The sequence below is a fragment of the Sus scrofa genome, chromosome 1, assembly GCF_000003025.6.
Source record: "Sus scrofa isolate TJ Tabasco breed Duroc chromosome 1, Sscrofa11.1, whole genome shotgun sequence".
Lineage (NCBI taxonomy): Eukaryota > Metazoa > Chordata > Mammalia > Artiodactyla > Suidae > Sus > Sus scrofa.
The window spans coordinates 262,443,592-262,455,466 of record NC_010443.5 but is presented as its reverse complement, the minus strand read 5'-3'; positions in this window follow the sequence as shown (position 1 = coordinate 262,455,466).

Below are 11,875 nucleotides of genomic sequence, written 5' to 3'. Positions count from 1 at the left end.
TTAAGGATCCAGCGTAGTTTCTGCAGCAGTGCGGGTTTGATCCCTGCCCTGCACAGGGGATTAAGGATCCAATGTTGCTGCAGCTGTGGCATAGTTCACAGCTGCAGCTCAGATTTGATCCCTGACCTGGGAACTTCCATATGCTGAGGGTGTGGGAAAATACATAAATAAATAGGGATGCTAATAAGACCCATCCCAGAGGACTGTTGTAAGATTCATGAGTTAATGCACACAAAATTCTTGATGCGGTGCCTAGCACATCATAGATGATCCATTATCAGGAGGCAGTATTTTCAAAGATCTCCTGACTCAAATTCCAGGGTGGCCTAGGAGTCACACCAAGCTGCCTACTTTGCAGAATCCCAGCATCCAGCTTCTCTTTTCTGTAGCTGGGGAAATTGATCTCAGAAGCGGGCTGAGCCCGAGGTCACCCAGTGTCTCCTGGGGCCCCACACCCACAGATTTTCTCCCTCAGCCTCTCCACCACACCCAGCCAGTCTATGGGCCCCAGAGCCAGGGAAGTCCAGGTGAGAGGGCTCAGCGGTCCTTACGCAGGTCCCAGGCCTCCTGGGTGCAGGGCGGGAACCATGAGAGGTGGGAGAGGTGAGCCTGCTGGGGCGCCCCTCCTGCATCTCCACCCGAGCTGTTCCCATGCTGCCCTGGGACAAAAGCCAGCTGCCCCAGGGAGACAGAGCAAGCCAGGGCAGACGTGGGGAGGGAGTGGAGGGCTTGGGGTGCTGGGACAGCCTGACTGGATCCAGAGCTCCCTGGTGACTACCCAGGCAGGGTGAGGAGACAAAGGCATGGATTATCAACCAGAGGGCTGAGCTCAGGGTGGAGATTTGGGGTTCCAGTGATCCAAAGAAAAAAGGGATTTCTGATGATGAATAAAGGAGAGAAGAGCTTGGATGAGGCCCCATCTTCACTCCCAGGCCCTCCCTCCCTTCAGGCCCTGGGCCCAGCCAGTTACCAGGCCTGTACCTCCTGCTGACTCCTTGCTCCCAAGCCACCCTCCCAAAGTCAAAGGAACAAGCACCTGTGTGCCCTTAGCAGTGGGAGAAAGAGCCTTAGGCTGGAAATCGGTAGAACCAAGTTCATGTCTCAGCTCCCCCATGACTGGATCTCAGACAAGTGTCTGCATCTCTCCAGGCTTCTGGCTCCCCATCTGAACAGCACAAAGGTGAAATCAGATGGCTTCTGAGAACAGGTGTGGCATGAAGGGATCGAGCCCTCACCAGGGCCAGGCTTTGGGGCTGGCACTGGAGATCCTGAGGTGGACACAATGAAGGAAAGGCTGGAGGCAAGATGAGTGACAGGGTCCCTGTGCAGCCCCCCAGGGACAGGACCAAGAGGGCCAATGGGGAAGGAAGATGAGAGAAATGGTGGCAAGAGCTGGGCACTGGAGCTTTAGGGAAAGAGAGGAGGAGGACACCTAGGTTCCTGGCTTGGTGCTGGCGCTAATTCCCAGGGAGGGGAAGAAGGCGGGGGTAGGTGGCATCAAATTTGGACTCACTCTGCTTGGTCCATTTCGGTGTCAGGTCTGCCTGCAGCTAGATACACAGGGGGGAGGTCCGAGCTAGCCCCACCCCAGCCCTGGGAAAGGCCGTAGCACAGGGTCACTTTCCCTGTCCCTCTTCTCCAAAGCCTGTAGCCTCAACACCTGTGGGGTTTCCTAATCCTCAGGATGGTCAAAGACTATTCGCTGGGCAAAGCCCAGCTCTACGTCCTCCTTTGACACACCTCCTCCTCCTCCTCTGTCCCTGGGTCACAGCAGGCAGCACGCTGGATTGTGTGGTCCTGCTCTTTCCTTTGTCAGGCTGCAAGCATCGTGGTCACTCTTGTGTTCCCAGGCCAAGCGCAAGATCTGGTGTACAGAAGGCCCACAGCAAATAATGGTTCACTGAATAAAGAAATGAATGAGTGTGTGTATGGGTGGTTGAATTCATGAAAAAAATATAGACCTTCTGTGAGAGAGTGAAGGTCCAGGGCCAGCCTCATCAAGGTGACTGCCACCCATCCATCTGCTGTGACAGCTCCCAGAAGTGTCAGTACTCTGCCTCAATTTTCCTGACTTTCCCAGCTGGGGCTATGGCCAGCCACCCCCAGTTCCCCAGGCCCTGAGCCCCTCGCAGCTAAGGTGGCAAGGATCCCCTTCCCTGTCTCCCCCTCCCCCACCCCAGCGACCTGGAGTGGGGTTTCCCCCTTCATACCCCCGCCCCAGGCTCCACCAGTCACATGCTCTCCTGGCAACCCCACTGGAAGCCTTGGCGAGGATCTGGATGTTAAAGCTCCTGGAGAGGTCTCGGCCCGGCTGGGCCCCACCCACTATTTGGAAATCCGGAGCTGACTCTTACCTGAATCACTCAGGGACCCAGTCCCACCCAGCCCCACCTCAGGAGGCAACTTCACAGCCAGGCAGGAAAGCTCTGGAATCAACCCAACATCCCTATAACGCCCCCACCCCCATTCCCAATCAGCTCTCAGTGTGACCGTAGGCAGCCAGCTGCCCTTCTTGGGGCTCAGTTTCTCCATCTGTAAAATGGAGTTCATAATTCCATTCTTGTAAGAGTTACAGTGAGGATGAAATAAGATCACGTGCATCATTTTGAGCAAGATTATAGGCATGACCAGCCTCCAGTAGGGACTCCAGGGGTTTTGTTGTTGTTGTTTTCTTTTTCTTTTTTGGCCACCCCGCAGCATATGGAGTGTCCAGGCCAGAGATCAGATCCGAGCCATGGTTGCGACCTAAGCCATAGCTGTGGCAACGCCATATCCTTAACACACTGCACTGGGCCGGGAATCGAACCTGTGTCCCAAGATGCCACCGATCCCTTTGCGCCACAGCAGGAATTCCAGGAACTCCATGTTGATTCTTTCCCTGGTCTCCTTTCTGTTCTCTACCTGAGCAGGAGGGTTTCATGCAAAGTTCTGTTCCTCCTCCTCTTCACCTATTCAGTACCAGGCTGAGGTTGGGCATTGGTGGTAATAATAACAATTGTTAATATTTGGAGTATCTACTATGTGCCAGGCAAAAATGCTACGTATTTCACACGCGCCATCCCACGCAATCTTCTCAACAGCCCCACAGAGTATCATCACCTCCACTTTACAAAAAAAGAGACCAAGGCCCAGAGACCTGGCTTACCCAAGGGTGCACAGCCAGTAAGGGCTGGGTTTTTGCTCGATCTCTTTGCTCTGGAGTACCAGGGACCACAACCCGAAGCCCCAGCAGCGCCAGCCAGTTTGGAAACAGTTAAGAGGAAACAGAAATGCCCTGTTGTGGGGGAGGGGGTTGGATGGGGCAGGGGAGGGCAGTTGGGGGTCCAGTTTAAGCAGCATAGTTCAGCTGAGGAAGCTCAGAAACTGAGGCTCACAGAAGAAGTGTTTTTACATCCCTCTCACAACAGCTCCAAGAGGTAAATAGTGTTAACCCCACTATGCAAAAGAAGAAACTGAGATTCCCCTAGATCACATGGTGAGAACACACGCTAAGGGGTTTGGGTGCATCGTCTCCTTTATAACTTATAACCGCTCCCCAAGACAAACTTTCTCTTCTTGGCACCGTTTTCGTGAAGAGGAAAACTAACCGCCAGAGGCCACAAGCAAGTAGGTGGCAGGGCTGGCATCGGAGCTCTGATCTGTTTGATGTCATGTCGACAGTTAATTCCCTGAGGTTCTCCATCCCTGGTTCTCTTGGATCCCAAGCCCTGAATCTTTAAAACAAATACCCAAAGGCTGTCAGAGGCGGGCCAAGAAGACAGATAAACAAGCAGGAGGCTGGTGAGCAGAGTCCCAGGCTCATCTGGGGAGTTTCCACTGCAAAGTCCTCTGTCCTGCAGACCTCGCTATCTGGCAGCTGGCGCCATCTGATCAGTGCACGATGGCGAGCGGTCACGCCACTGGCATCCTCCCCAGCCCGCCCCCACCATCTGAGTAATCTTTGAGGATCAGACATCAGCTCCTGGGATCTGGGGGCCCTGCTGCCTGTGTCCTAAGAATTGGAGGAGATGGGATAGAGCCATTGTCTTGCTAAGGGACAATAAATGGTATGGAGGTTGCTGGGGCTGTAAAATGTCATCACGGTTGAAGGAAGAGGCGCTATCTCCATGGGCCTCCTTTGCTGATGAAAACTCTCCTAACTTTGAGAACCTTCAATAACTCTGGCTGCCCCAGACCTTAGCCTGGCCTTCAAGTCCCGTCTTTCTCAGAGCAGCGGGATGATAGAGAAGCCTTGGAATGGAGACCCAGAAGATCTGGTTTCTAGTGACACAACCCCCTGAACTTACTGTGTGACCCTGGGCAAGTCACTCTCTCTCCTGGACCTCAGTTTCCCTACTGATTAAATAAGTCCGAATTGCATTGGATGAGCCAAAGGTGGGGAGCAGGGGTCTCAGAGTCAGACGGCACTGAATTTGGAGCTCAGCTTCCACATTCAGTATTGCAGCCAGCCATAGTCATCTCAGAGCCTCAGTTTCCTCATCTGGAAATAAGGGCCATAGTCATATGGATTTCCTGGGCCCACTGTGAGGTTAAGGCCACTCAGCTCAATCCCTGGCATCAGAACACACTTGGTAAATGATTGTAACTGGCAGAATTATTGTAATTAATAATTATATAATTAAACCGATTCTGTCATTGTGGTCTAAGATGTTCTGGACACCAAAAAGAATCTGAGAATGGTTGCAGACGAGTGCTAGCCTATTTGTACTATAGGAATGCATTTGGCTACATATAGCACAGCCCCAAACTTGGAAGCTTAAACCAAAAAAAAAAAAAAAAAAAAAAGACTTCTTCCCAAGTGACAGGTCCAGAGGTAAGCCACCCAGGCCTCTTGGCTGCTCAGTAATGCCATCAGGAGGCCAGACTCTTTCCATCTTTCCACCCCATCACTCTCAGAATGTGTTGTACCCTCCAGCCTGTGTTCCAGGCAGGAAAGGAGAGAAAGGGACGAGGCCACCCCAGCTGAGTCCCACCAATGCCTCTATCATCCGGAACTGAGTCACGTGACCTGGACTGCCCACTGAGGAGATTGGGAAATTGAGCTGGGGGTGGTGGGTGGATTAGGCAGAGAGGGGCAGGGAGATGGAAACGGAGATGGAGCCAGCTGTGTCTGCCAGACTCAGAAGAGTCTTTTTCTCAGACTCACAGACAAAGAGAACAGACCTGTGGTTGCCAAGGGGAGGGGGTGAGGGGGAGGGATTAGGAGTTTGAGGTTAGCAGATGCAAACTAGTATTCGTGGAACCGATAAACAACAAAGTCCTACTGTACAGCACAGGGAACTATATTCCACATCCTGTAATAAACCATAATGGAAAAGAATATGAAAATGAATATACAGGAGTTGCCATCATGGAGCATCGGAAACGAATCCAACCAGGAACCACGAGGTTGCAGGTTTGATCCCTGGCCTTGCTCAGTGGGTTAAGGATCTGGCATTGCTGTGAGCTGTGGTGTAGGTCGCAGACACAGTTCAGATCCTGCATTGCTGTGGCTGTGGTGTAGGCCAGCAGCTGTAGCTCCGATCCAAGCCCTAGCCTTGGAACCTCCATATGCCATAGATGCAGCTCTAAAAAGAAAAAAAAGAAAATGAATATATAGAGAATTTCCATTGTGGCTCAGTGGAAATGGACCTGATGAGTATTCATGAGGATGCAGATTCAATCCCTGGCCTCACTCAGTGCATTAAAGATCCTCACTCATGTGAGCTGTGGTGTAGGTCACAGATGTGGCTCAGATCCCATACTGCTGTGGCTGTGGGGCAGGCCAGTGGCTACAGCTCCAATTTGACCCCTAGCCTGGGAACCTCCATATGCCACAGGTGTGGCCCTAAAAAGACAAATAAAAAAGAAAGAAAGAAAATGAATATATGCATATATATAACTGAATTACTTTGCTGTACACCAAACACTAACACAACATGGTAAATCAACTACATTTCAATTAAAAAAAAATTAAAAAGAAGAGTCTCTTTCTGATGTGGGCTGTGGTTTCTGATGTGTGGCTTCTCCAGAGAATCCAGGAACAGGTGTAGACTCCAGACTGCCCTTCTTTGTCCGAGAATTATAGAACTGTGGCAGGTCAGAGCCAGGAGCTCCCTGAGAGAGGGTCCAACCCAGCCCCCGGCACCCCCGTCAGTGAAAGATTCAGAGGCTCCGAGAAGGCAGAGGTTTGCCCAAACAGGCCAGGAATCTTCCCTCTGTGTCCTATGGTTTCTCATAAAATGACCAACCATGGAACAAGTCACCTCTGAAACAGTGGCGTCCCTATGCAAAGACATCCCGTCCTCTGAAGATCTTCAGCCAGTGAATTGAAAAGGTGGGGGCAAGCATTTACGCTTCCCAAAAGCACTTCAGGTCTCAGGCCAAGAGCCTTACAAGTCCGTTTTCTGGAGCCTTTCAGACAGAACTTCACTGACTCATCACGCACATGGAATGTGTGTTCCTGCTTTAGCGCCTCCTTAATAACTTACCGTCGTCATTCAGCCATATTCAGTTGAGAAAAACATTTCCACTTACATCATCTTCTTTTTTGATCCATACAGAAATCTTCTGACGTAGGTGTTTTAGCCCCAGACTAAGTCAGGATTACGTCCATGATGAGTGACAGACTCAATTCCTACAGATTTTGGCAAAAGAAGGGGAAGTGTTGGCTCCCAAGCTGAAAATCTGAGGACAGGTGTGGCTGCATCCAGCTGCTGGGTTTCCCCCTCTCTCTTTCTTTCCCTCTCTGTATCTTTTTTTCCTTCTCCTTGGCTTCACTCTCAGGCAGGGGCTCCCCAAGCCATCCGGCAGCTCCAGGCTTACACAGTCCCAGTATCCAATCCCACATAAAGAGAATCTCTTTCTTGGACATTTCTTATTGTTCTGGTTTAGCTCGTGTGTCTATCCCTGAGCCAAATGTCCTTATTCTAACTGGCTAGTCCTAGACCATGTGTCCATGCAAACTGAGAACAAGAGAGAGGTGTTCCCCAAAAGGAAATGGGGTACAAAAGAAGACGGAGGAGTTCCTGTTGTGGCACAGCAGAAATGAATTGGACTAGGAACCATGAGATTACGGGTTCAATCCCTGGCCTCGCTCAGTGGATTAAGGATCCCCCGTTGCCATGAGCTGTGGTGTAGGTCGAAGACACGGCTCAAATCCCACATTGTTGTGACTGTGATGTAGGCTGGCAGCTGCAGATCTGATTGGACCCCTAGCCTGGGAATCTCCATATGCTGTGGATGCAGCCCTAAAAAGACAAAAAATAAAAATATAAATATAAAAAAAACAAGAGGGAAGGGACACAAGGCAGGCAGAGACAACTGCCACCCTCCAGCATTCCGTGTCTGCATGTGACCACCAAGGAAGCCAAGCTCAGAGAGGTTAGTGGCTTTTGCCTGAAGCCATGGGGCTGGGAAGAAAGGAGGTGCTCTTGCCTTTGGCTGTGAGCCTGGGTGGAGAGAAGAGGGAAGGGATATGTGGGTGAGAGGTCCCCTGCCTCTCTGGAGTCTGGCAGGCTTCAGGGCCTCCCCGAGAAGAAGGGGACGCTGGAATCCAAAGCTGCCTCTCCTCTGTACTTCCCGATGTTTGCTTGAGCAGGAAAGATATGCTGTTTGCTGAACAACCGAGGCATGCCAATACTACCAGGCACTTCAAAGACCATGTTTTGCAGAGTTGAGACTCACGGGGGTGAAGCAACTTGTCCAAGCCACATCGTCTTGGAATGGCAAGGCTAGGACTCAGTCCAAGTCTGGAATGACTCCACAGCCAGTGCTGTTTTCTTGAGTGGTTTCTCAATGCGGCGCAAGTGACTTTTTGGGTAGGTTTTTTTCCCACACAGGAAGTGTAACTGGCTAGTAGTAAGTGCTGTCACAACAACAACCAAAAAATGTTCCATGCGTTTTCAACCCTTCCCCAACCATCGCCCCTCCAGGAGGCTACCTCTGCCTCTGGGTGAGAACCCTAATACCACGCTGACCAAGCCTGGTTCCTTTCTGTGGACAAGGGGCCTGACACAGAGAAAACACTTTAAAAATGTTTGATGAATGAATGAATGAAACATTCTGGAGTCAAACAGGACTAGGTGCAAATCCCAGCTCCACCACTTATTAGCTATAAGGTGTTCAGCAAGTTACTTAACACTTCTGTGCCTCGATGTTCTCATCTGTAAGACGGGGAGAATACCAGTACCATGCTCATAGGGTTATTAGGAGGATTTCATGAGTTAATTCTTATAAAATGCTTAGAACATTGCTTGATGCTTAATAAGCTTGGTATCAATGCTTCTTTTTTCTTTCTTTTTTCTTTTTTTTTTTTTTTCATCTTTTTAGGGCCGCAGCAGCGGCATATGGAAGTTCCCTGGCTAGGGGTCCAATCAGAGCTACAGCTGCCGGCCTACACCACAGCCATATCAATGCAGGATCCGAGCCACATCTGTGACTTATACCACAGCTCATGGAAACACCGGATCCTTAGATCCGGTAAGCGAGGCCAGTGAGCAAGGCCAGGAATCGAACCCGAATCCTCAAGGATACTAGTTGGGTTTGTTAACCACTGAGCCACAAAGAGAACTCCCTCAATGTTTCTTAAATAAGTGAGCCGATAAATGAACAAATGAATGACTTATAGCTTACACACACCACACCCACACGCACATAATCAGGAGTATACAATTTACAAATACTTTCATATTTGTTACCTCGTTTGATTACCTCCCTTACCCTATGAGGAGATGTTATACACATTTTATAGATGAGGAAACTCAGAGAGGTGAAGCCACTTGGCTTGGGTCTTCTGGTTGTTCAACTGCATTGCAAACTCTGGATTTTCTGCATTTTCCATCCTCTGCAAACCTTTTTTTTTTTTTTTGCTTTTTAGGGCCACACCCACAGCATATCAAGGTTCCCCTGCTAGGGGTCCAATTGGAGCTATAGCTGCCAGCCTATGCCACAGCCACAGCAACATCAGATCTGAGACTTGTCTGCAAGCTACACCACAGGTCACAGCAACGGCAGATCCTTGACCACTGAGGGAGACCAAGGATCAAATCCGCAACCTCGTGGTTCCTAGTCGGATTTGTTTTTGCTGCACCACAATGGGAACTCCCAAACACACATTTTTTTAAGCTACAAATAAATGAATGAGGGCTCTCAGAGATCCTAGACAGGGAGGGGGCATCTTGACCCCACAGCCATGAACCAGTCTCTCCTCCATCCAAACTGGGGCTCTCTGCTTGGGCTGCCCAGTGCTCTATAGGGTGTGTGTGTGTGTGTGTGTGTGTGTGTGTGTGACCAAGGAGTTGGGGAAGGAGGAGGTCCAGCCATGCGGCCAGGACCACAGGACCACAAGAAAGAACTGGTTAGTGGGTTAGGACTGGTCAGCTGCCTGCCCACATCCTCCCACTGTCTGAGGAGAAGAGCACTGGTTCTGTAGACACCTCAGAGCCCTCAAACCTAAACCCTCAGGACAGGAACTGGGTGTCTCCTCGGGGCCCAACACCCAGCACACAGGAGTGACCCTACTGCTCTGTGATTCCTTTCAAATCCACGCCATGGGCTGGGGTCCTGGTCAACCTCCAGACAGGCTGCTGGAGACTTCTCTCAAGGAGAAGCCAGGAGTTGAATCGCAGCTATAATGGTCTGCCATACCTGGGGACATGTCGAGGGGTAGAAAGATGGAGAAACACTGAGCGAGTCCACACCTCTGACACCCCCCTCACCAGGTCTCTCCTTGTTGGTATTCCACTCCCCCTACCTTCTCTGGCAGCATAAGTTGGCTTAGGCTGGATCTGGACTCCCCCTTACTCCTGCCTACTTGGAATTTTTACCTGTCTTCTCCAGACCAATCCAACCTAATTCATCTCAATCCCCCTCAATCCTCCTAAGTTCAACTCAGGTCAACCCAGCTCAACTTATTCCCCCCGCCCCTCAACCCACCCAGATCCAACCTAACCCAATTTAACCAAATTCCCTCCACTCCATTCAGCCCAACCCAGCCCATCTCAACACAACCCAACTCGGCTTAACTCTATTAGACTCAATTCAGGGCAAATCAGCTCAACTCAGCTCCACTCAACCAAACCCAAATCCAACTCCATTCAATCCAACCAGACTAAATTGAATTCAGCCCAACCCATCCCAACACCACATAATACAACTTCGCCCAAACCAAACTGACTACACTCAACCCAACTCAACACAATTCAATTTAACCTCTTCCCACCCGACTCAGTTCTCCTTTTGCATTTCTCCTTTGGTGGGACACCAAATACCTGCTTCCCAACCCTCCCTCATTAGCAGATTTCCTATCCTTCCCTAAATAGACACGGAGACACAGAGTTAACACCGGATCTAAAAGAAGATGGAAAAGTTTCCTTTGGATTTCCTGCCTCCTTGCCTTTCTCCCAACCCTACCCACATCCCCCTACAGATAATAACCTTCATCTGTCTCACCATTTACCCCCTCCTTTGATGAAACCTTGAGGCCATGAAGCCTCAGAGACCTCAGGCCTGTGGGCTTTCACATCCATACCCACCATCCTCAGGCGGGTGAGGCCTGGAGGACATGTGGATTGAGAGACCAGAGGTGGTCCTGGCTCCAGAGGAAATTTGCTGGGCAGAAGAGGGACCACCAGACCCGGGCGCCTTGTGAGCAAAAAGTGGGTTCTGGCATGATGCCCACGGAGCAGAAAGTGCTGGCTTTTATGCCCCTCCACCTGGCTCTCCCCACCCCTTTACAGCCCTATCTTTCCGCCTAGCGCCCTGTCTTTGTCTGCTTATCTCTGTCTGTGGGTGCTTATCCCTGTCTCCCCTTCTCATGTCTGCTCTGGATGCGCTCTTCCTCTTTCACTGTCTCTGTGTTGCTCTCTCCCTCTTGCTGGCTCTCCTCTCCGCCTCAGTCTGTATTTGGCACACACTCCGCTTCATGTTCTAAACTCTGGCTGCGGAGTGACTGCTCTTGGACAGAGAAGCCTCTGTCTCTCCAGCCCTTCCACCTCTCCCCACCGAGGGAACAAGAGTCACCCGGGGAACCTGGCTGCCTGGGGACCACAGTGTGGCTGCCTGGGGCCTCCTGAGCACAAGCTGACTGGCCCCACTGGGAAAGCAGACCCATATGTCCTGGAGCCGGAAGAGAATTTAGGCCAATCTTCTCATTTTATGGATGGGGAAACTGGGCCCCAGAGGCTGCAGGGGGCTGGCCCAAGATCATTCCGAGCTAGCGGGGTGAGAAAGAGGCCCTCCTGCGCTGGAGAACCCAGACTCTGAACCCGGAAGAGGAAGCGGGGGTGGGGTGGGGGGACCAGACTGGCCAGAAGGTGGGTGGGAGAGCAGCAGCACCCACCCTGAAGCCACCTCCATCACCAAGAGAATGATGGGTCTTCCCACAGCACCTCAGACAGGGGCGTCCGTCTGTCTGTCTGTCTGTCTGTCTGTCTGTCTCTCAGTGAGGGGTAGGGAAGAAAGGAGACAATAGGCAATCTGGGTGCCCCTCTGGTGAGGGTCATTCACCACTGAGCCCCACCTTTCCCATCTCCTGAGGTCGGGACCCAACATGGCGTCAAAGCACAATTCTGAGAGCCCAAGAGGGAGGGGAGGATGTCAGGCTCAGCCTCCTGCAACAGAGCATAGCCTGTGAGGGTCAGAGCTGGGGTTTTAGCCAGACCCAACCAGAATCCACTGAGCCCTTGGCTGCAGGCTCCCCGCCCAGTCAACCACAGCCCCCCAAGCCCATCCTGGTCTTGGTCAGGGTGAGCCTGCAGGCTGAGGGCCAGGCTGCATTCCTCCCTGGCCCTACCCACCACCTGCCTCCTGGTCAGCCCAGGCTCCGGTCAGTCCAGGCTCCTGCAGGACCAGAGCCAGGACAAGCCAGGGGAAGGGCCTGCTGCAGCCCAGAAGG